This window comes from Equus caballus, chromosome 7 (assembly GCF_041296265.1).
Source record: "Equus caballus isolate H_3958 breed thoroughbred chromosome 7, TB-T2T, whole genome shotgun sequence".
Lineage (NCBI taxonomy): Eukaryota > Metazoa > Chordata > Mammalia > Perissodactyla > Equidae > Equus > Equus caballus.
In genome coordinates this window covers 26694219-26719691 of record NC_091690.1, presented here as the reverse complement: position 1 = coordinate 26719691, position 25473 = coordinate 26694219, and the positions used below count along the sequence as shown (strand labels likewise).

Sequence of the window (25473 nt, the reverse complement as noted above, 5' to 3'; positions counted from 1 at the left end):
CATGTTGGGAAGGATAAAGAGTGACAGTCTCAAAATCTGCTGACATGAGTGTAAACTGATAGTCTTTATTTTTAAGCTTGCTTTAACCAGATGCTCACGCCATGGCAGGCACCATGCCGAGGGCTTTACCAACATCTCTCATTGAATCCTCAAAACAACCCTCTAAGGTAGGTATTATTTTTATCCCTATTTTATACTTGAGCAAACTGAGGCTCAAACAGGTTATCTAACTTGTTGTAGATTACAGAGCTGGGACCCTAGAAAACATTTACAAAACTCATTGATTTAGTAAATACTTAGGGTCTACTCTGCTCCAGTATGTCCTGAGTCTAGCAGTGCAGCAGAAACAAGATAGACAGTCCTCACGGAGGATGAAAGGAAATGTGGACGTTAAACAGATTATTTCAGGAGATTGGTGCTGAGGAAGCAGAAATATAAGTGCTGCGGGAGTGACAAAAGGGGGGCCGAAAATAGTCAGGGGTAGAGAAGGTCTCCCTGAGAAGGTGACATCTAAGCTGAAAAGTGATGGATGAATAGGAGAGAACCAGGTGGAGGGGAGGACAGTAAATATTCCAGACAGAGGGAGCAGCATGTCGGAAGCCCGGAGATGAGGAAGAGAGGCCCATTCAAGAATCTGGAGGTCCAGAAAGACAGGTAACTGACGGAGTGCGCAGGAGTGGCAAGGAATGGGATCTGAAAATCAGCAGGGTCCGCTGGAGAGGGCTTTACAAGCCTTGTTAAAGATTCTCAAGGATTCTTCTAAGGGCACTGGAAAGCAATTTGGAAGGGTTTAAAACAGGGGAGTGACAGTGTCAAATCCTTTAAAATTTTAAACAAAAAAAATTTCAAATATGGAAATTATAAATGCACACACTAAAAACAATGCAGTGCACAGCAGGATGTATAACAGTCCCCTGCCCCACGGCGCCTCAGTCCAATTCCTCTCCCTAGCGAAAACCACTTTTAACTTCATAAACTGCTTTTTCTGGTGGTTGCCTTCTTATCTCTAAATGTGCGTTGTCACCATTTGGGTTCCCTGGGAAACAAACTTTGAGATGGAGATGTGTGTGCAGGTGGCTCCTTGAGGGGGAACAGGGACAGCACCTGAAAGGGAAGGAAGCGGGATTGGGCAGGGGGAGAAGGTGAGCTACAACGAGGTGGCAACAGAGAGCTCAGCCAATCCCACGGGGGTTCTTAGGCTGGGATGACCCCTCAGAGCGGTCCTGAATTGAGGCCACTGGCACATCATCTACTCTTGGATGTGAGCTGTTCCCAGAGAGGGGATGTGAACTTGGGGGAGGCAGCTGCTTCGGCTGAGGAAAGTTCCTGTGAAAAGGCTCAGCTGTGAGCCCTCGGGGGACACAAGCCTGGCAGCTGGGGGAGTGAGTGGTCCTCAAGGGGGCACCTTGGTGGCACCACCAGCATCCACACAGTTGACCCCTTGCACTGCTCGGATCCACTTGCTATATAATAATTTCACCCCATCCTTAAACACCTTTTCAGGACTCTGGTTGATCTCTTTTCCTGAAGAAGCTTATAAAAGGAAAGTTAGTGGGACAAATTTCAGTCCCACTATACAGCTGTTCTGGGGGCCCCAACTGACATTCATCATCTCCCTCCTTTGTTACATATTCTAGATTGCTCCCGGCCTCAGCCAGCACTTCTGCTGACATAAGGGAAGACATAGCTTGAGGATTCTAGCCCCTGGTTGACATGGCTTTTTCAGGCTGTGAACACTTGGGTTCTATGTGTATACTCCTTGCTCCCTGCAGCCCTCACTTCTCCTGATGATAAAGAGATATTCATTCTGCTGGGAGAGTGAATCATTTTTTTGCCTACTGGTCTCTTGGCAGTGGTAGGCAGCAGGTGTAGCTTAGTTTAATATAATTCTTGCTGTGTACCACGGTGGAAGCATTCTGCCTCTGGAAACCGTGGCCTCTAGAAACTCAGAGTCTAGAGTTGTGGGGACAGGAGCACAAATTTTCTAAATGGTTCAGTGGGAGTAATGGTAAGCATGGATACTCCTACTTCCAACCCTTAGTTCCTAGATACATGTATTCTACTTCTTGGGGACACAGTGTCATAGCATAATCATTGATTTAAGATGAATGCCACATCCTGAAGGATAGTACCCTAGGCTTCAGGGTGTCATCTCTAAGTTGATACCTTAGCTGTGACTTCAAAAGACTATTCTATTGATCCATCAGCTGGCAGCTTCAGGATTATGTGGTATATGATAGGACCAGTGGATCCCATGGTCATATGTCCATATATCTTTGTTATAAACAGGGTCCCATGGTCCACTGTGGTACCATGCAAGAGCCAATGCTGATGGATCAGACAGTATGTGAACTCTTGGATAGTAGGGCTAGCTGAGGCATTGTAGGCAAGAAAGTCAAACGCATACCCAGAATATGTATCAATTCCTATAAAATGAATTGAGCCCTTTTCAGGTTTGGTTGGGAAGGGGTCTAATGTAATCAGTTCACCAAGAGTGGTTGATCAGTTTCCTCCAGGGATGGTCCGAAACCGGAGGCTCAATGTTGGACTCTGTTTTGGCAGCAGCAGTAGCTAGATCATCTTTGGTGTGGGAGCCCACACTGTTGTATCCAGGTATAGCCTCCATCACTGCCACAATAGCTAGTACATTCATAACCCCATTGTCCCTATTTTGGGATGGCTGAGGACAAAAGCAAGTTGACATTAGCTGGCTAAGTCATTTTCTTCTACCTCGTGTTGTAGTGTCTCTTCCATGATGAATGTCCTTGGGTGGGTGTTAACATGCGATGCAAAAATCTTCATGCTTTATAACCACTCCCATATGTCCATACACATGCTTCTTTTCCATACTTTCTTGCTCCCAATCTTCTATTATTTGTTCTAGGCCTGTGACCAATAAATTAAGCCATTCACCACTGCCCATGAATCTCTATATATTCTGACACCACACCACTTCTCTTTCCACAAAAAGTGGATGAGTAGTTGCAATGCTGGGAGCTCTGCCCTTTGGGAGGATTTCCCCTCACTACTGTCTTTCAGGCCACTTCTGAGTGTACCTGCAAGACTGCAGCAATCCATTTTGGCTTGCATCCCCATATGAGCTGACATCTGTCAGCAAAGCTCAGGCTCTATTCTCCGCTGCCGGCTGGTCCTAAGGGATGGCCCGCCATGCAACCACAGGTTGAGCTCAGGGTGAAGAATGGGTGCAGCAGTAGTGGGCGACCTTGGAGTGTGGGCAGGTACTCCTGCAGCTGGTATCGTCGGGTGCTGCTCGTGCCTGATCCAGGTTGTATTACTTCCATCTTACGATGGATTGTTGCACACCCACCCAACTTTATGACTTGGTGGATTTGACAGTGCCTACCTTATAATGGGCAGTTCTGGTTTAATGGTCACTTGATGTCCCATAGTCAGTCTCTTAACTCTACCAGTATGTCTACTTTAGTAGCATGCCAGGAGCTGCTTTTCAAATGGTATATAATTCTCTCCTGCAGATGGAATGGCCTTTCTCCAGAACCCTAGGTGTCAACATTGTGATTCTACTACTAGAACTTGCCATAAACTCCAAAACGCATCTTTTCACACCACAGATACTTCTAATTACCATCAGGTGTGCCAAAGTATGGCCTACGTTGCAGAGCTGCTTACATTGCAACCTGGACTTGCTGAAGAGTGCTTTACTGCTCTGGGCTCCGCTCAAAGCTAGAAGAGTTCCATGTCACATGGTAGATAAATCAAGTGTGGTATATGCTCCTCCAAAACATAAGGGACCTATAAGGCATGGTGTCTCTTTCTTAAAGGTAGGGGCAGTGCAAGGTGCATTAACATGACCTCTACTTTGGAAGGGATGGCCTTCCAAAGGTCCAAGACTATGGAGTCTTAAAAAGATCACTTACGTGGCAGGCCCACGAATCTTCATGGGGTTTTTCTCCCCTTCCACAAGGCCTCCAAGTGCTTGCCATTTCTTGCTCATTTGATTTGATTAACATGATGTCATTGACATTGTGGACCTATGCAATGTTCTGAAGAATGTCCAGATCGTTCAGGTACCTTCAGACCATGTTATGACAGAGAGTGTGTAAGTTAATGTGGCCCCAGGCAAGACAAGGAAAGCATATTGTCTCTTGCCTGTATGTGAAGGCTCCAATAAAGATATTACATTTGGCATAGCTGCTGCCTTTGGGGCTACTACTTGGCTAAGTTTGCAGCAGTCCACTTTCATGCACAATGATTTCTCATTTTTCGCAAAGGCCAAATTAGTGAATTAAATGGGGATGTGATAGGACCACCATCCCTGCATTAAGTCTTTCAAAGTGACGCTAATCTCTACCATTCCCTTTAGGGTGCAATACTGTTTTTTGTCTACAGTCTTGGCTGGGAATCACAGAAAGTTTCAAGGGCTTCCACTGGCTTTTGCTAATATAATAGCACTTAGTAATAGGTCAAGGAACCCAGGTGAGGGTTCTGTCAACTGCTATGTCCATAAATGTCCCTTGGGCCATTTGAAAGCCATGTGGGATGTAGGACAATTTTTTGTTTTGCTGACCTGTACTGTGCATTGCAAGATGCCAGCATTTGGTTAACTATATGCCTCTAGCATCCCACATAAAAAAACTCCACACATTTCCAAAATACCCTCTAGAGAACGGTACCATCTCAGTTGAGAATCACTATTTGAGAGACTTCCTCCCTCCTGGGTTCACAGAATCTAGTCTCCAGTTCCCTCCCAAAATGAACAGAAGGAGGCAGCAATTGACTAGGAAATCAGCACTTTGGGCGTGTAAATGCTTGGTGTAAGATGTCTCTGCTCCTCTGAACTTTGCCTCACTCAGCCTGTACCACAAGCTATGAGACCAGCCCGGAAGCCCACTTTGTTTACTGGGAGTCTACTTATCCATGCTCCCACCTCTGGCTTCCCAAATAGTTCCCATCTCCTGTCAGGTTCTAGAAAACTTGTGGTCTCCAAGCAGTACCCCATTTTTTCTTTTTGGACATGTGATTTTTTTTTTTTAAATTGTGGTAAAATACGCATACCATAAACTTTACCATCTTAACCATTTTCAAGGGTACAGTTCAGTAATGTTAAGTACGTTCACGTTGTTGTGCAGCCAATCTCCAGGGCTCTCTTCATCTCGCAAAACTGAAACTCTGTACTATTAAACAGCAACACCTCAGTCCCCTCCTCTTTCTAGCCTCTGGCAACCATCATTCTACTTTGTCTCTGTCAACTTGACTACTCTAGGAAACTCACATCAGTGGAATGACACAGTATTTGTCTTTTTGTGACTAGCTGATTTCACTTAGCATAATGTCCTCAAGATTGAGGCTGAATAATGTTTTATTTGTGTATATACCATATTTCGTTTATGTGTTTATCTGTTGATAGACTCTTGGGTTGCTTCCAACTTTTGGCTATTATGAATAATGCTGCTGTGCACATGTGTGTACAAACATCTCTTTGAGACCCCGCTTTCAATTCTTTTGGGTATATACCCAGAAGTGGAGTTACTGGATCATATGCTACTTCTATGTTTAATTTCTTGAGGAACAGCTGTCCTATTTTCCACAGCAGCTGTACCATTTTACGTTTGCACTAACAGTGCTCAAAGTTTCCAATTTCTCCACATCCTTGCTAACACTTGTTCTTTTCTTTTCTATTTTTGATAGTTTCTGTCCTAACGCATGTGTGGTGATATTTCATTGTGGTTTGACTTGCATTTCCCTAATAGTTAGTGATGTTGAGCATCTTTTCATGTGCTTGTTGGCCATTTTATATCTTGGGAGAAATGTCTGTTCTTCAAGTCCTTTGCTCGTTTTTTAATGGGTTGTTTTTTGTTGTTGCTGTTGAGCTGTAGGAGTTCTTTATATATTCTAGACATTAACCCCTTATCAGATATATGATTTGCAATTATTTTCTCCCATTCCATCGGTCACCTTTTCACTCTGTTGATTGTGTCCCTCCTTTGATGTAGTCCAATTTATCTAGTTTTTACTTTTGTTGCCTCTGCTTTTGGTGTCATGCAGTGGCCCCATTTTACTGCCAGCCTAGAGGACCCCACAGGCTGGGGGAGAGGAGGAGGATTGGATTAACCCTTTGAGTTTCACTTGGCTGTTGCAATGGTGGTCTCTCTACCTCATGTTTAGCCCCACCAATCCCTTCTCCATAAGACAGTGAGAGTGAATTCAAAACACACCAAAAAAAAAAAAATGTGATTTTGTCATACTACTGCTTGAAGTTTGAAACACTCTCCCACCATTCTCAGGATAACTATAAAGGGTTGGTGGGAGGGTGGGAGGGTGGGAGGTGAGGAGAGTCTTGTTCTCGATTCTCTCTTTGGCTTTATCTAGACTTCTATTTCTCCCTCTTCCTCTCTCATGCTTTAACTATACCAAATTGTTAGTAGATGCCTAAACACTCCACGCCTTTTCTTCTTCTTACTTCCAAGCCTCTACATACACTTGTTTTTTTTGCCTAGAAAATTCACCTTCATCTTGGTCAACTCACACTCATGCTTCAAGTTTCAGCTTAGATGTGTCATCCTCCAGGAAGTCTGCCCTAAACCCCAAACAAGACATTAGGTTAGGCAACCCTCCCGATCACAGCACTTCTTATAATTGCCATTTACTTGTCTTCCCCCTTTTAGACCACTGTGTCCTGTAAAATATTGTTTCCCAGGCCATCGCTTTGCTGAAGGAATAGGTAGATGGCTGTGTGTGTGTAACAAAAATCTCAGTCAAACTGGAGGCTGGATGCTGCTTTCTTCTCACCCCTTGACACACCCCAAGGTGGAGATTCTATTCCACTCATAACAAAGTACCGCTTATAGAGGACTGGGTTTGTCATTGGGTTCTGGCACCAAAGTAAGTTTATGCCTAAATTGGAAAACTTAAGACCTGTCAATTCCATCGAAGACTCTTAGCTCCAGAGTTTTCCTTAGGCCACCTATCCTTCCTTGTGCTCTTATCCCATAACTGTTCTACATTCCGCCCTACTGCATTGTTCCTCTCTCAGCCCTTTCTCTGGTGCTGTTTGGAATTCCAAGTAAAAAGAGATTGCCCCAAATCCTCAACCTCTTCACACCATGCTTTGCCCCACACCTCCTATCTTGCCAGAGCTTGCCTCCTCTTCTCCCTCTCTCCTTAAGATACTGCTTTTCTTGTTCTTTCTCCAAATGCCCCTCTCCCCTCGTAGGACAAAAATCAAGAGGAAAAGGCCAAACATTCTCCCTCTTCCTCACTGTCTCTTCCAGCCCATTAGTTTTCCACTCTCCTGCACAAAACTCTTGTGGAGGTGCTGTTGGTGTCTTATGCCATGCCCCCTTGGCCCATCTATGACTTCAGCTGCAGCTCTGTGGTCACTTCTGATGCACACCGATGTTGTCCCACATCAAAAGCCTACTGCTATGACACATTCAGCCTTTTCTGCCTCAAGTTTGCAGGCAGGCACAATTCCAAATGGGTAGGAGAGGGTAGGGAGTCAATGCGCCCAGAGGCATCTTTCAACTAACCGCTGAGGAGTTAGTGGATCATGCCTCAGCCTTCCATCAGTCAGAGGATTCATTTCTGAAGTGCACTCCTCAAGGTTCCTCAGAGGGTCTCCAAAGAGATTCAGTCCCAGGTGCCCAGAGCAATTACTAGCTTAATGACTCGCTCTTCATTGGCGCTCTCCTTTCCTCCTGTACTCTCCCAGCTCCCTCATTTCGGCTTGATAGGATCAATTCCCAGATAAACTGCCAGTTCCTAAGTCCTTGCCTCTGCCTGTCTCCCCCGCCTCTTTTGAGGTTTTGCCATCTACCTCTCCAGCATTCCCCTACATTCACTAGGGACTTCACACAGTTTGTACTTTTTCTCTCTACCCTCAACATTTGAGTAACTCCATTTGGGCTATCCTTCTCACTCTCTTGAAGCCAGAGTTCTTGACCTCCTCATCTTCAGTGGCCTTTATCTCCACACCACCTCAGACGCACCCCAGGCCACTCTTTTGACTTTGTCTTCACCTGGTATTTCTCCACATCTGAAATGTCAAGCTTTCTGAATTTTTCTTTTTTTCTTTGTACTGTCTGCAAAATGTTCTGTTGCATAGAGGTACCGTTATTTACTTGACCTATCCTCTACTGGTGGTCATTTAGGTTACATATAGTTTTCATTGTTGTTACTTCAAACAATGCTGCAACAAACATCCATGTACATACCTCTTTCAGAAAGTATATCTGCAGGATAAGCCCCAGGAACAGAGATTGCTGGACCAAAGGGTATATGCTGTTAAATTTTGACAGATATTTTCAAATTGTCCTCCTAAAATATGGTACCAATTTATATTCAGTCAGTGTATGAATGTGATTGTTTCATCATATCTTTGTTAACATTGGGAACTTTTTTCTCTTAAAAAATTTATGTTTTTAGAACTAATTTATGTTTTCATCAAAATAATATAACAGTCAAATAGTACTGAAAGGCTTGTAATGAAAACCAACAATCTCCTGCCTGCTTCCTCCACCCCTCAAGCCATTTGGAGTTGATTTTTGTGTATGATGTAAACTAGAGCTTCAATTTCACTTTTTTCCATATGGCATTTTCCCAAGCTCCGTATTTTTAAGTCTTTCCTTTCCCCACTCTTCTGACAGGCCACCTGTATCACATACCAAAGTTTCATATGTGAGAAGGTCTAATAATGGGCTATGCATTGTTTCATCAGTTAATTGTTCCATCCCTACATCCATACATCATCTTAATTATTATAACTTTATAATAAATCCTGGTATCTGATAGAGTACGGTCTCTGCCCTGCTTTTTCTTTTCAGAAGTGTCCTGGCTATTTTCGACTTTTTACTTCTCCATATAAATTTTAGAATCATCTTAACAGTTTCATGAAAAACCCTGCTGGGATTTTGATAGAAAATGGAATAAATTTGTAGATTGATTTGGGGAGAATTGACATATTTCTGATATTAAGTTTTTGAATACATGAATGCTATAGCTCTCCATTTATTTAAGTATTTTAAAATGTCTCAAGAATGTTTTATAATTTCCTCTATCTAGGTTATATATATTTTTTGTTAGATTTTTGTTGTATATACTTTGATACTATAGGAGGTGGTGTCTTTTTTTTTAAGCTGTGTTCTTAGTTGATTGTTGTTGGGGTGTAGAACTGTTTATTAATGTTATGCATATTAATCTTACATCCAGTTTCATTGCTAAATTCTCCTATTATTCCTAATCATTTGTTTATATTCTTTCATTTTAGTAATGTGAAAAATCATGTCATCTGCAAACAATTACAGCTTTATTTCCTCTTGTTTGTTCTGTAAGCCTCTAATTTATTTTTCTTGTACTGCACTGGATACGGCCTCTTATACAACACCAAATAGAAGCGGGGACATGGGGCATTCTTCTCAATTCCTAATTTGGGAATGACTCTGCTATTTTCCCCTTTAGGATTATATTTTCTGTAGGGTTTTCTTTTCTTTTCTTTTTTTTTTTTAAAAAGATTGGCACCTGAGCTAACAACTGTTGTCAATTTTTTTAAAAACAATTTTTTCTTCTTTGTGTCCCCAAAGCTCCCCGCCCCATAGTTGTGTATTCCAGCTGTGAGCACCTCTGGCTGTCCTATGCGGAACGCTGCCTCAGCATGGCCTGATGAGCAGTGCCATGTGCACACCCAGAATCCGAACTCGCAAAACTCTGGGGCACCGAAGCAGAGCATGCAAATTTAACCACTAGGCCACAGGGCTGGCCCCCTGCTGTAGGATTTTAATAGTTACTCCTCAGGTTAAGGAATTCCCTCTAGTTCCAATTTACAAACAGTTTTTATCCTGAATAGGCATGGGATTTTATCCAATGCTTTGTCTGTTTCTATTGAGATGTTCATATGGTTTTTCTCTTAATCTGTTTATGTGAATTACATTTATAGATTTTCTAATATTAAACCATTGTGGTATAACTGGATAAATTCTATTTGGTTTCCTTCCTTCTTTCCTCCCTCCCTCCCTTCACCTAGTTGGCTTCAATTTGCTAATATTTTGTTTAAGATTTTTGCCTCTATTTTCATTAGTGAAATAGGCTTGTAATTTCTTCGTTATAGAGTATCCGATTTTTGTCTCAGCGTTATGCTGGCCTCAGTGCATGAGTTGAGGAATATTTTATTTCTTCAATATCCTGTAAGAATTTGCCTTTTTCTGGCATGTCAATTTATTTACCACTCATTCAGTTGTTTTTTGGCTTCTAAACTTTTGTTCCATTTTCTATCTGCTATTATTTTCATATTTGCCTTGTCTTTTATGGGTTTATGCTATTTTAGTAGGGTTTTAGGAGATAAATGTGTGTGTGTTCAGTTTGTCATGTTTAACCCAAAATCTGGTATCTCTATTTCCTTTCCCACTTATGCATTTATCTATAAAGCCTGGCTAATTGAGAGTTGATTGTATAAAGAGTAGATTCAAGTCTGAGCCTGCATATTTAACTTTAAATTATTCATTTTAATGCAAGAACTAAGAAGTCTATGTAACATAAAACAGAACATAATGCAAAAAATAATTTACCAACTCAGTAGCAATGAGCACCCCAATGCCCAGATTTTAGCCTCAGATACTATTTCCAGCTAAAAGTAATCAGGGATCCTTGAATAATTGTAGATAATTTCAGGTCTAGGGCAAGAAGTGTACAAGATGAGCCTGGAACATCTTGTCATGTGTGTCAAAAGGACCGTCATGTGAGAAATTACCTTGATGCTATGATAGCATCCTAATATACTATATAACAAGCAATCTCAGAGATCACAGAATAGAATGGCTCACAGACAAAATTAAAATCCTTGAACCATTTGGTTTATTAAATCAATTAAAAACATTTAGTAAGGAACAAAAGAATTGGGGAAGGTTAACCCCCTTAGGATAGGATGCAAACCAGTAGAAGACCCACCCAATGTGTATCCTGTGTTATGTAATGTTCATAAGTCCTATCTTTCTTCTTGCTGCATCAGCCTGCTCCAAGGACTGGAGTTGTAGGTGAGCAAGGGGGTCAGCAGATTGATGGTGGCTGGACCCCAACCCTCTTGCTCTTGATGAGGTTCAGGACACACTACCCCAACTATGGCACCTTGGTATGTTGAGTGTTTCAAGAAGAAGGAGTGTGAGAAAAACGACAGAAGCAGGAAGGTCACTCACCTCTTCTCCCTCCCTTCTTCCCAGAGACAGGTCCTAAAATCCGCATGTGAGAGGTACCCCTCCCATGCCTGGAGGAAAGGAGCATCCTTATCTCCCAAGACAAAGGGACTTCTTAAGGAACCTGAACCAACAGTCTTTGCTAAGTTTCCCCCAAGTTACTACAATTACTTCATATTCAACCTGTCATTCCGCCATAACTGTGCACTCTTCATCAAACCTAGCATAGAATACTCAGGTCTGTTTCTTTGAGTTTACATTTCCTTATGACGGCTCCCATGTCACGTAAAACTTATATTACATAAATTTGTAGGCTTTGGGGCCAGCCCGGTGGCACAGCAGTTAAGTGCGCACGTTCTGCTTCTCGGCAGCCCGGGGTTCGCCAGTTCGGATCCCGGGTGCGGACACGGCAGTGCTTGGCAAAAGCCATGCTGTGGTAGGCGTCCCATGTATAAAGCAGAGGAAGATGGGCATGGATGTTAGCTCAGGGCCAGTCTTCCTCAGCAAAAAGAGGAGGAGTGGCAGTAGTTAGCTCAGGGCTAATCTTCCTCAAAAAAAAAAAACCAAAATGTGTAGGCTTTTCTCATGTTAATCTGTCTTTGTCAGTTTAAGTTTCAGACCCAGCCAGGGACCCTAAGAAGGTTGAGGAAAACTTTTTTCCCCTATACTCTGTAGTAAGATCCCAAGGGCAAGAATTCTGGGCTATAGGTGTAGCTTGTCATTTAACATGATGGGCAGCTATGGGTTTTATCTGCAAATCTCAGGCAGAATACACAGAGCGTCAGAATAGGTGTCACAAAGCAGGGCTGATTTAAGATCTTATGAATATTGTCTCATAAATGTTTGGTGTTTCATGTGCCTTGTGAATATTTAGTGCCTACTTAATTTATCCATCCCTTTCTGTATCAGCAGACATCTGCTTTACTCATCAAGGTCTAACATGTCTCACAATCTACTTGCTTCTACACTTAATTTCATCTATCCTCCTTATTTGTTTCCTTCTCTTATTTTCTATAGCAGACTTGAATATTCCTAATATTCTTACATAATACAGTAAACACCCCTTACAAGGATTCAGGAGCCAACTTAAGAGGCTCCCATTGGCCAAAGATGGGAAAATTTGAGAATCAACAAGGATCATGACCATAATGTTTGAAATGCATCAAACATCTTTAATGCTGTGAGTTTATAATGACATTGTCAACCCTAAAAATGAAATAACAAGGTCTTTAGTTAGCCAATCTGAATTTATTCTGGTATAGCAGAGGAATTGCAATTTGAGACAAGCAAACTATGGTGAATCACAGGCAAGTCCAAGGAGACAAAGAGAGGGTCAGCTTTTATTAGGTTTTAGCAGAAAATTAGGGAGGGCTGTGGCAGTTTTTCATTGGCTGCAAGCAGTGAGCAGCTTGCTATTGTTGAGTCAGAAGGAAATCTTGTTTCTTCGTGCTGGGGTAAGTTGCAGTGAGTGGTGTGTGAATGAGAGCCCTCCCTTCATGACTTCCCCACTCCATTTTGATTAAGGTTTCATTTGTTCATTTTCACGTTTTTCGCTTTTGATCAAGATCTTTCCTTGAAAGCATCACTGATCAAATGTCAGGTTATCCAATTTTAGTGGAATTATGTTTTGTCCCTTGGCGCCAGGAAGGAACTTTCCTGAATGTTATGATCCACATCAGAGGGAAGGTACATGGTGACTGGAAACCATTTGAAGCCACATTTGAGTAACAAGGAAGGTAGAAGGGGGGAAACAGGCATTTTCTCTCTTAAGATTATATCTTGTCAAGGTTAAAAGCATCAGCAATCATCTCAAAGTGTGGAGCTAACATCCTTCTATTCAGTGCATCATTTAGGCAGAGGTTTGACAGGCAACAGGTACAAAGTTTAAAAATAATTACGCAAAGCAGAATTAAAAGTAATATGACAAGTCCAGTTTGTATGATGGTTCTAAACTACGACCCTAGACATGAAGGTAGCCAACGGAACAAATCAAAGGACCATGGAGAGTCAGATGAAATTTGTTGTAACCAGTGTGCTTGTTCCCTGATCTTGTGTAATTGAATTCCTACTTCTCCAGAGGTGTTTCTCCATGTGCTACAGGACATATTGTCCATAGTATTTGCTATTACTCAAATGCCTCCTTGTTCAGCAAGTAGGTAATCAAGGGCTGTGGGATTGTCTAAAACTACTTTAGCTAATGAGTCAAGTGATCACTGTTGGGCTGCTATTGTTTGGCTGTGGAATTGGCTAGCTTTCCTAATGTTAGGAAGAGATTTCTGATTTAAGCTGATTGGCACTTACTCCAACCCAAAGGAGAAAGGCTCTCCCTATAGAGGCAAACATGGAGCCATGTATGCCCCTGGCTAGTTCCCATTGGAGATGCTTATGAAGGTTTACTGGAAGAGACCAATGGGAAGCTTCAGATTTATTATGCATATTAACAGGGACTGTTAAATATCCTAATAAATATTGGCCTCCCATTCACCAACTGTCCAAGCATTCATAGGCCCATCGAGAGTTCCATTTGCCATAATGATAAAACCAAGTGGTGCACATAAGACTCCTGTTAGGGTTTGATTATTAATAGTGATTTATTGATTGGCTCTTTTTATTTGAGGAATATTTGGGGAGAAATCATCCTGTTTTGTGGACTTTCTGCCTGAAGGCTGCACAGAGAGGAGTTATTTTGTTACAGCAAGCAGACTTAAGATAATACCAGAGGGTCACTGCTGTCATGGACAAATTGGGGTTTCTGGTGGCAAATCCAACAAGCAGAAAGATTTCCTCCTTTGGCAATGGATTGGAAAATATGGATAAAAGCATTGTCTTTCCAAGAAAGAGAGGGAGAAAATAAATGAGAAGTTAACAGTGGGGAAAATACACAGGCCTTGTCCTGGCACCTTGGGACAGCTGTTTCCTTCAGCTGTCATCTGCTCCAATGCCTAGAAATCTTTACTTTTAGGTCACCAGCTGGTGCGCAGGGCCAGTCAGGATTTGGTACTTTCTTTAGATGTGGCACACGGATCTGACAGTCTGTTCCTTGGAGTTTAGTGGCACAAGGGTTGGTTAACAGTACCTGGTAAGAGGCCTTTCTAATAGGGTTGCACAGAGTCTGGAGATGTCTTTTCCAATAGGCAAAAATCCCCAGGTATAAGCTGTGATGCTTAAGGTCTTTGTCTCCTGGGAGCACGCTGTGGAAAGATTGTTCTACTAATATATGGTTACTCTCAATGGATGCAATTAGGCCTTTACGATGTTGAAATATATCTCCTTTTATCAGCTGTGAATCAAAAGAGGCAGGGGCTAGATGCATCGGGTGCCCAGCAATTATTTCAAAGGGTGAGAGTTTGTGGGTTACAAAGGGAGTGGCCCTAAGTTTCAGAAAGACCAATGGCAATGCTTTTGGCCAGGGTGTTTGAAAGGTCTCTACAAACTTTGCCATTGGGTTTTGATGATGCCATTGATATGTTCAGCCAGTCCTGAAGACTGGGGATGACAAGCACAGTGACAGTGTTGTCGAACTGGCCAAACGGCACAGACTTGTTGCAGCACTTGACCAGTAAGGTGGGTTCTCCAATCACTGTGAAGTTCAAGAGGGGTTACCCAGGTAGGAATGATCATTTCCAAGAAGATCTTAGCCATGGAGGAGGCAGTGGCCTGTCTACATGGAAAAGCTTCAGCCCAATGAGAAAACATGAAAACTATTACCAAGACATATATACTCGTGAGATGGGGATGGCTGTATGAAATCTATTCACCAAACCTCAAATGGCCCATTTGGCAATTTAAAGTGCCCAGGAGCAGCGTGAACACGTTTTCCTGGACTGTATTTTGGGAACACAACATCAGTCCCAGATCCAACATTTTCCACTACAATGCTGCATCATAGCGGTCTGCTCTCATCTGCTGAGAATTCGCTACTTGGAAAAGCAACATTAAAACCTGAATTCCGGTATTAAGATTCACAGTATGCAGCACTTTAAACAGTGTGTCAACCTGCTCCCTGATTTTGTCATCACCAGTCTGGACATAAAGGTATGCCCTATTCACTCCTGTTAAAAGGGCACTAGCATTTTTGATTCAACCTTTTTTTGGCTTGTGAAGGTTTCTTAAACACCCCCACTATTTGAGTTGTTTCAGTTCTCCGAGGCAGCCGGCTGTTTAGCAGTTGTGGGGTTGGACACTGAGAGGGCAGCTCCAGGAGCAATAGGGATGAACAGAAATTCATTCTTAATCTGGAGAATTGTTTCTCCAAGCTGGCTTAGAGGAAGCATCGGGAAAAGCCCCTGTGATTCCTCAGTCTCATCACTGGGAAGTGGGAGGACACTGGAAACATTGCTTGGATGACTGAAGACTCCTGGAGCATTTTAGTTTATAGCAGCCTTTTTTCCAACGTCCTGGCTTCTTACAATAATGACAGAGGCTGGGAGGATTTCGCTTACAAGCCTCCATCTGTTGAAGCTGGAGATTAAGGATTTTAATAGTCTTTTTCTTAGTAGAATCATCTAGGGTGCAGGCTAATTGGTTTGCCAAATTGACTAAATCTGGAGTGGACATAGATTCCCATTTTATCTGGTTCTCTTAAGCAAAAGAGAAGGGTCCCAGTTTAGCCCATTAATGAACATAGAGTTGAAGGCTACCCACGTGGATGCGACATCCACAGGGAGACCAGAATTCTCCTTAATAACAATTTGGGGGGGCCGGTCCTGTGGCTGAGTGGTTAAGTTCACGCTCTGCTTCGGCGGCCCCGGCTTTCACTGGTTCGGATCCTGGGTGCAGACATGGCACCGCTCATCAAGCCACGCTGAGGCAACATCCCACACAGCACAACCAGAGGCACTCACAACTAGAGTACACAACTATGTACTGGGGGCCTTTGGGGAGAAGAAGGAGGGGGAAAAAAAAAGAAGATTGGCAACAGTTGTTAGCTCAGGTGCCAATCTTTAAAAAAAAGACAATTTGGAGTAGACTGTAATAGTCATTTGCAGGTTCACTGGGTTTCTGAGTGCAAGGCTGAATCTTATTGCAATCACAGGGGTGGGGAAAAGCCGTGGGCATTGTCAGCTGAAGTCGTTGAGCAATTGCCTGGGCCTGATTACGTAACAAGGCACAGGGTTGGCCTCTCATTTGCAGTTCTAGAGATTTTCCAGGATCATCCCAATTAGCTATTTTCAACCAGTGCTGAGCTTGGCCTTTGCCAACGAGCCTGTGAATTAGGTGGGATCAATCTGAGAAACCTGGTTGGTGAGTCTGAATGACTATATTAAATTCCTTGGCAAACCCAGGAGAATCTTCAGTAACTCTAGGAAAATCTTTGACTGTGGCTTGTAGTTTGGCCTTAGTCCAGGGGGCATAGGGAATTAGAGGCTTAGCATTAGGGCCCTCAGAGCGTTTGTTTTCAAGGGGCAGGTTCTAACGGGTTCAGATGAGAACGGAGTAGGGAGAGGTTCCAAAAGAAAGAGAAATTCAGCCAGGGGGCTGGTTGAGGAAGTGGAGAGCACAGAGGGGCGGGGTAGGGCAGCAGAGGAGGAGAAAGTTAGTACAGAAGGGGGAGGGGTGGAGAGGACTCTGAGGTCTTTGTATCTTCTTTCAATTGTTTCTTTGCCTGGGTCAGTTTGGAAATGGTATTTTGTAGACAGGCAATTTTAGAGTCCTGAACACGCGTGGAAGACTCAAGATACCAACTGAAATAGGCATCCCATTCAGTTTAAAAAACAAATTTTGGGAGATTGAAGGTACCCCACAATGGCCATTGCAGTTCTAAATTATCTTTGGTTAGGTAGGTCTAGTTAGGTTAAAAATGCACATGAGGAGGGACCTTTGTTTTTAAACCTAAAACTGGCTGGGGTCCCTGAAGGAGGGTCATCCTGAGAGTGTTTAGAGGATTGAGATCCCATAATCTTAATTTAGAAGTTCAGAAAAACAAACGAATACTCACCAAAAGGATGATGCCTTAAAAAAAACACAGATCCCGGATAAAGTCAGAGAGCTCGACCAAAAAGAGGGAGCTCGAATCCAAGAGGAGACCTATTGAACTGAAAGGAAAAGAACTTACGGAAGCACAAAGTGGGTACCACACACGGCTTTGGGGGCGTCATTAGTTCCTCAGGGGTTTGTCTCTTCGTGCTCTCCATGAAATGTTGACCTTAAAAATGAAAAACAAAGTCTTCAGTTAGCCAAAATGAGTTTATTCGGGAATAGCAGATGAATTGCAATTCTAGACAAGCGCACCGTGGCGAATCACAGGCAAGCCTGAGGAGACAAAGGGAAGGTCAGCTTTTATGAGCTTTCAGGAGGAAGTTGGGGAGGGCTGTGGCAGTTTTTCATCGACTGCAAGTGGTAGGCAGCTTGTGGTTGCTGAGTCAGAAGGAAATCTTTTTTCTTCCTGCTGGGGTCTGCAAGCTGCGTTGGGCGATAGGGAGTGAGAGCCCTCCCTTCATGGCTTCCTGACTCCATTTTGATTTAGGTTTCCTTTGTTCATTTCCACAATGTAACGGCGGGCCCTCCAGGACCAGTTCATCTGACCCCATCTTATCGATAGAGTAATTAAGAGTTATCTTTTAGGAACTGAGATCCCTTGTCTAGTTCAGGCAGGTTGAGGCTACCAACCCCTCAAGCGGGCCTGCACAAATACTCCATAAGTGACCTTTTTTGACTTCAGGGAGCTAAAAACTCCACCCTCAGATGGTGGTAACGCTGCTATTTTGTGAACATGCATCCTGTGAAGAGGCATGAAGCTTGACTACGTTTGCGCAGATTATCAATGACCTCACTTCTCCTTACTTCCAATCATCGATCTCCACACTTCAGACTGCTCTGCCCTTCGTCTCATAAATTGTGCCTCAAGCTCTGGATTGGGGAGACAGATCTGAGGGCACATGCCCCATGTCTCCTTGCAGATCTGTCTCTCAAAATAAAGCTACATTTCTTTTCCCAAAAGCCGATGCTGTAATTTGGGCAAGAGAATCCCAATTTCATGTGGTAACAACAATACTACAAAACAAACACAAACAAAAATAAATGTCTAGTTGGTAGCCATTGGACAATGCTAGTGAACCAACTCACTGTGCTAAAAACTAGTCTTTCCTATGTGAACTATCCCACTGGGTAATCGTTTAGTAGATGAAGGAGTTTCTCTTCCTGGAAGTAGACTAGCTAGTAAACGAAGTAGGAATGATAGAGTTAGACCGTCACCATTTTGCAATACCCAGTGAATGAATGGATCCAGGCACTGAGCATCAAAGATTGTTAACATCACAAAAAAAAGACAACCACACACTATATATCTCTTAAGAACACAATACCAGCTGTGAGGTAGTCGTGCTTACAAAAAGCCAGCTCTGAATCTGACTGAGCCTCAGTGCAGTCCACATCACTGATTCTCGGGTGTGGGCAGCATCGCCTGTCCACTTGTTAGAAATGCAAGTTTTCAGGACTGGCCTCTACCAGAATCAGAAACTCTGAAGGTGGGGCTCAGCAATCTGTCTTAACGAGCCATTCAGATGTTTCTAATGCCCACTAAAGATTGAGAACCACTGCTGTAATGCCAATACCAACTTATAGGAAATACAGAGGAACGTAGTGCACAACATCATGGTGATACAGGCAAAAAATCCATACTATGGAGAACTCTATCAGACAAATGACCTGGTTTCTTTAAATTTAAATTGCAAGAAAATAAAAAAAGAGATGAAGGGGAACCTAGAGATGAAAGACACTTAGGGAACATATGGGCCAATTGCAAATTTTGCTTCATATATTTTGTCCTTATTTGGACCCTAATTCAAATAAATAAACTGTAAAAACATTCTATATCACTTATGAGATAACTGGAAATTTCAACACTGGCTATTTGATATTTAGGAAATGTTACTTCTTTTTAGGTGGGATAACGGTATTAAAGTTATATTTATGGCTGAAATGATATGATGTCTTCAATTTGTTCAAAATAATATTGGATGAGTAGGTGAAGTTCTAAATGGAAAAATGTTGACCACGGGTTGATGATAATGGGGCTGAGTGATGGCTACCTAGGGTTCATTATACTGTTGTCTACTTTTGTATATGTTTGAAATTTTCCACAGTAAAAAGCTGAAGAAAAAAAATTTCCTTTGACTTTCTGGGGCTTTGTGTGAACCTGTGGGAAGAATTTTGCAGAATTCCCAGACTGAGCCCTAGTTCTACCATTTATTTTGTGGCAGGAGTGAGCTGCTAGCTGGGTACATGACTTCATATCTGTCATCTTCATTTTCTTCATCTGTAACATAGAGTAGAGAATCAAATGATACAATGTATTCAAATGCTTGGCAAAGAGATTTCCAAAGGTTCTAGCACCCACTGACTATGGGTTCTTTGAAGCCAGATATGGCATCTTCTAATATTTTTTCAGTGCTGTGTTGAACATTACCTGACATCTTGTTAGAAATGCACATTTTCAGGACTCGTCTGGTACCAGAATCAGAAACTCTGCAGGCGGGGCTCAGCAATCTGTTCTAATCAGCCATTAACATGTAACAGGTGCTTTATAAGTGTTTAGCCTCAGTTTTGTTATTTAATTAAATCATTTATTAATTGAGTGAGTGGGTACATTCCAAATTCTAGGTTTCAGACCCCTAGGTTTCAGGATCATTCTTGATCATTCACTCAATAATTGAGACCTATAATGAATGAATGAAAGTAGGAGGCACATTCTGGCAATTATTATTCAATGTGTTACATTATACACATTCAGATAGAACCTATTGTGTATGTCGCAGATTCTATCTGCTCCCCTCCTTTCCTGATGGCCCATTGGCTGGAGACTGTGGAAGGTGGGAAGCCCTTGTTCAGTGTAGATTTTCAATCATGGAGATAATCTTCACTTAGACACAAAAATAAGCGAAGTTCAAGCTGGGACTGCGTTTTTGGCCTCCACTCTTGGAGCTCCTTTGGGTTCCACCAGAGGGAGCCTCACACTGCTTAGCTTCACGGAGGGACGGGGCGCACAGGGGACTAGTCAGTAAGCGCACATTCTCCTAGGCGGCAAATGCGCCCTGAGTGTCTCCTCTGTGCCCAGCTGTTTCAGGTGCTGAGGACACAGAGATGCATAAGACCTGAATCCTGCCCTCAAGGGACTCAGTCTAGAGTGGAGACAGGCATGTAAACAAGTAATAATGGCATAGCGCAGCAAGGGCCATTATAAAGGTGTCACAAAGTGTAAGAGAACTGTTAACTCTGGCTCCGGCAGTCAGGGAAGCCTAACCCTGAAAGGCAGGTAAGAATTCAGCGGGTGGACAAAGTAGACAGAATAGTACGGACAGATACATATGTGGGGGTAAGGACAAGCATGGGATTATTTGCCACGGCTAAAAATGAGCTTCAAGGAGCCTGGAAAATGGCGAAGAGCCGCGGGAGAGCGGTGAGGGCCAGATAAGGAGAGGCCTCCATCCATGAAGAGAGAAGAGCCACTTAAGGGACACATTCAACTCGATAACTATATGAGAGAGGCATGGTAAACTCTCGAGGGATCATGACCTTACATGAGTTATGCACAAAAAATAGTGTTTTAGTTTTTTGTCTTTCAAAAGCCCCTCAGGCACCGTTCACACACTTCACAAGATCGTCATTCTTGTGATTTTATAATCAGAGCCCAGGTTGGTCACTCACTTTCCCACTTTCTTTGGATTTGATCGACTTGACTTTTAAATGTGTCCAAAAACCAAACTCACTCTCAAAAGCACGAAGATTTGCCATCAAAACAAACTGTGGTTCAAACTTCTAAGGCAATTCCGAAGGAGTCCTTCTAGAAATGTTCAGAATGACGTCAGCATCATTAGAATGAAAGCTTATACTCAAGGCGACAGCTTTAAATGATAATTTTTGCTCGCTCTTTTAAAGAAAGACATTTCCTCTGGTTATTGCTGGCGCAGCTCAGCAGACACTGACGCTCAGAGGGCGTACGACCCTAGAACAGACTGGAAGACAACAGCAGTGTTGCTGGCTTTCCCCTGAGTCTTCCCCTTTCTGAAGCTGGGGGTGGACCCCCCACTGGGCTGGGCAGGAGTGCTTTCCCTCTCTCACTCTGAGTCACCTGAGAAGACTCACATCCTGTTTGCCTGGACAAGCGGCTGGCTGCTCTTTCCACCCAGAAATGCTTCTGAGCCGACAGGTCCAACCTGCTTGTTCCCCTGAAGGCGTCAGGCCTCAGTGGGAAATGGACAGGACGGCAGAGAAGCTGAAATGCCTTAGCTAGCTCAGCACATTTGCTTCTCAGCATTCACCAGATCTACGATGAGAAAAAGTGGTCCTGAGGCCTGTGGCATCTGGAGGGTTTCTGACTGAGTTCTAAGAATGAAGCCTTTTTTTTTTTTTTTTGTGAGGAAGATTGTCACTGAGCTAATATCTGTGCCAATCTTCCTCTATTTTTTGTATGTGGGATGCCTCCACAGTATAGTTTGATGAACAGTCTGTAGGTCTGTGCCTGGGATTCGAACCTGCAAACTCCGGGCTGCCAAAGTGGAGCACACAAACTTGACGACTATGCCACTGGCCGGCCCCTAGGATGAAGCATTTTTAATCTGAGCAGTAGACTCAGAGTGTAAAGGGTCAGAAGGGTCCTTAGAAGTCAGCTGGTCCAATCCCTTCATTTTATAAATGCAGAAACTGAGGACCCAAGAGTTTAGAATAAAGTGACCCTACATCCAGCAGCCCTGAGACAGTCCTGGTTTATACCTGTTTTTCCAGTGCAAATGTCAATGATGCCACTTTCACTCTCAAAGTGTCCCAGTTTAGATGATAAATTATATGGTCCCCTGCACCTTACTTTAAGAGAAGAGAGGGGCTATGGATAGGTGGAGAGCAGTGAAGAGGAATGTTATAGAGAAAAAACAGTATGAAAAAAGGTTTAGAGATGAAAATAGGAATGAATTTAGCATGTCAGATCTCTTTTTCAGTGATTCTGTTGCTAAATGACATTTTCTTTCATAGAGTTTTTGCTTCTCAAGATAAAATAGAGAATAAAAAACATAAGTGTAAAAAGCTTGGTTAGTTTAGAGTTTCTTATTACTAGTACTATTGTTAAATTCTGTTTGGCTGTTACAAATTACTACAAGTCACTCATATAAAAATACTAAATGAACAAACTAGATTAGGGAAAAAACTCAAAATGAGAGTGGCTTTTTGGTAAAAGAACAACCTGACTAGTTTTGTCAAGGAGAAAGAATTCTTAATTGAAACTTATGCTTCCACCATTACCCTAAAAGTACCCACTCTTGCTACCCCAAGATCGGTTTACTGAACACCAACTGTGTGGTAAGTGCTGTGTTTGATCCATGAGGCAGGGCACCTCTTTCCTCAAAGCTGAGAAACTTTTAATCACCATATCTGTTTCAATGAACCATTGCAAATATTTTATAAGAATGTCACATCTGTCCTGTGTTTCGGAGTTCTCTTTGCTCACGTGTACCTTCATTAAAAGGTAAGGTCGTCTGTGTAGAGACTCCATCTTTTTTTCAGTCAAGTTTTTATTCACATACCTACAGAAAAGTGGACAAAGAAGTGTGCAGCCTGATGAATTTTCACAAAGTGAACGTATCCATGTAACAAGCGCCAAGATAGAGAAATAGCAGTTCAAGAACTCTAGAAGCCACCATTGTGCCCCCCTTGGTCACCATCCTCACTCTAGAATAACCAGTATCCTACCTTTTACCACCAAAGATGAGTTTTGCCAGTTGTTGAACTCAGTATAAATGAAATCACGTAGAGAATATTCATAGGGTTTTAAAAACATATAAATTCATTGTCAATATTTATAGAGTGGGTTATTTCACCAAAAATCCAGAGTTTCTCTTTCTTTTAAAAAAGATGTGACAGCAGAGAAAGACAAATGCCATGTGATCTCACTTATATGTAGAATCTGAAAAAAAACCCCAACTCATAGATACAGAGAACAGACTGGTGGTTGCCAGAGGCAGGGGTGGGGAGTAGGAGAAATGGGTGAAGGGAGTCAAGAGATACAAATTTCCAGTTATAAAATAAATAAGGCACGGGATGTAATGTATAGCATGGTGACTATAGTTAACAATACTGTGCTGCATATTTGAAAGCTGCTGAGAGAGTAGATCTTAACAGTTCTTGGTGCCAAGAACATACAATGGAGAAAAGATAGCCTCTTCCATAAGCGGTGTTGGGAAAATTGATCAGCCACATGTAAAAGAATGAAAGCAGACCATCATTTCACACCATACACGAAAATAAACTCAAAATGGATCAAAGACTTGAAGATAAGTCCTGAAACCATAAAAATCCTGGAAGATAATATAGGTAGTACACTCTTTGACATTGAACTTAAAAGGATCTTTTCGAACACCATGTCTTCTCAGACAAGGGAAACAAAAGAAAAACTAAACAAGCGGTACTTCATCAGACTAAAGAGCTTCTGCAAGGCAAAAGAAACTAGGATCAAAACAAAAAGACAACCCACCAATTGGGAAAAAATTTTTGCAAATCATATATCCAGTAAAGGTCAATCGCCATAATATATAAGGAACTCACACAACTGAACAAGAGAAAAACAAACAGCCTGATCAAAAAATGGGCAGAGGAAATGAACAGACATTTTTCTAAAGAAGATATACAGATGGCTAATAAACACATGAAAAGATGCTCAACATCACTAATCATCAGGGAAATGTAAATCAAAGCTACACTAAGATACCACCTTACACCTGTTAAAATGGTTGTAATCACTAAGACTGAAAATAACAAATGTTGGAGAGGGTGTGGAGAAAAGGGAACCCTCATACACTGCTGGTGGGAATGCAAACTGCTGCAGCCACTATGGAAAATAGTAAAATTAAAAATAAACTAAACTCAAAAAACTAAAAATAGAACTACCATATGACCCAGCTATCCCACTACTGGGTATCTAACCAAACAACTTGAAATCAGCAATCCAAAGTAACGTATGCACCCCTATGTTCATTGCAGCACTATTCACAATAGCTAAGGCATGGAAGCAATCCAAGTGCCCATTGACTGATGATTGGAAAAAGAAGATGTGGTATATATATATACAACGGAATACTACTCAGCCATAAAAAAAGACAAAATCATCCTATTTGCAACAACATGGATGGACCTGGAGGGAATTATGCTAAGTGAAATAAGCCAGACTGAGAAAGACAAACACCAGATGATTTCACTCATATGTGGATTATAAACAAACACATGGACAAAGAAAGTTCAGTGGTTACCAGGGGAAGGGGGTTGGGGGATGCGCACAGGGGGTGAAGAGGAGCACTCATGTGGTGACAGACAAGAAATATGTACAACTGACATCTCACAATGATGTAAACTATTATAAACTCAATTTTAAAAAAGGTTCCTAACACGAGGGAATAAAAAATTTTGTAACTATGTATGGTGACAGGTGTTTACTAGACTTATGGTGATCATTTTGCAATATACATACATATTCAATCATTATGTCGTACACCTGAAACTAATATAACGTTATATGTCAATTATATCTCAATAAAAAAATGTGACAGGATCCTTGTGGTGAGAGAAATGTTCTGTATTTTGACTGAATTAATTTCAGTACCCTGGTTGTGCTATTGCATTAGAGTCTTGCAAGATGTTACCATTGGGAGAAACTGAGTGAAGGGGTACAGGGAATCTCTCTGCATTGTTTATCACAGCTGCACGTGAACCTACAAGTATCTCAAAATAAAAAGTTTAACTAAAAATAAAAAATTATATGTTAAGATTAAAAAAAAAGATGCAACAACACTAGGCCTACCTTTCTCTTTTTCTCTCTTTTTTTTTTTTGAGGAAGACTAGCCCTGAGCTAACTGCTGCCAGTCCTCCTCTTTTTGCTGAGGAAGCCTGGCCCTGAGCTAACATCCGTGCCCATCTTCCTCTACTTTACATGTGGGATGCCTACCACAGCATGGCTTGCCAAGCAATGCCATGTCTGCACCCAGGATCCGAACCGGCGAACCCCAGTCCACCGAAGTGGAACGTGCGCACTTAACCGCTGTGCCACTGGGCCGGCCCCTAGGCCTACCTTTCTCATGCCAACAACTGGCTGGACCTGAGGAGCAGATGTGTCTCAGGATGGGGACATGTTCTCTCATTTGCCACAGCCCCCACTCACCTCTTATTGTCTTGCACTTGGCCAGCTTGGTACCTGCCTGCTCCTGGGTATAGGTCAATGCTAGACAGAGGGAGGAGCTACAAACTGTTTTCTTACTTTTTTCAGGTATTTACTTTTTCAAGATTGAATTTCCTCAATCCAGTTCATCATCAAGACCCTTACCAGATTTTGGCATTA

At 42.3% G+C, this 25473-nt stretch overlaps 1 protein-coding gene across 2 annotated transcripts in view; it reads right to left on the bottom strand.

Annotated features, from left to right (window-relative positions):
- The window catches only part of CD3E (CD3 epsilon subunit of T-cell receptor complex), a 58282-nt gene that overhangs the window by 11373 nt on the left and 21436 nt on the right, over positions 1 to 25473 (bottom strand). The window contains exons 1-2 of one of the 2 annotated variants that reach the window (XM_070273675.1): positions 17391 to 17416; positions 17215 to 17304 (exon numbers count right to left, since the gene is read on the bottom strand). The gene's annotated coding sequence lies outside the window, so the exon portion shown is untranslated. Of the gene's footprint in view, positions 1 to 17214; positions 17305 to 17390; positions 17417 to 25473 lie in introns of those variants that run through there. The other variant, XM_070273674.1, reaches the window with a different exon arrangement.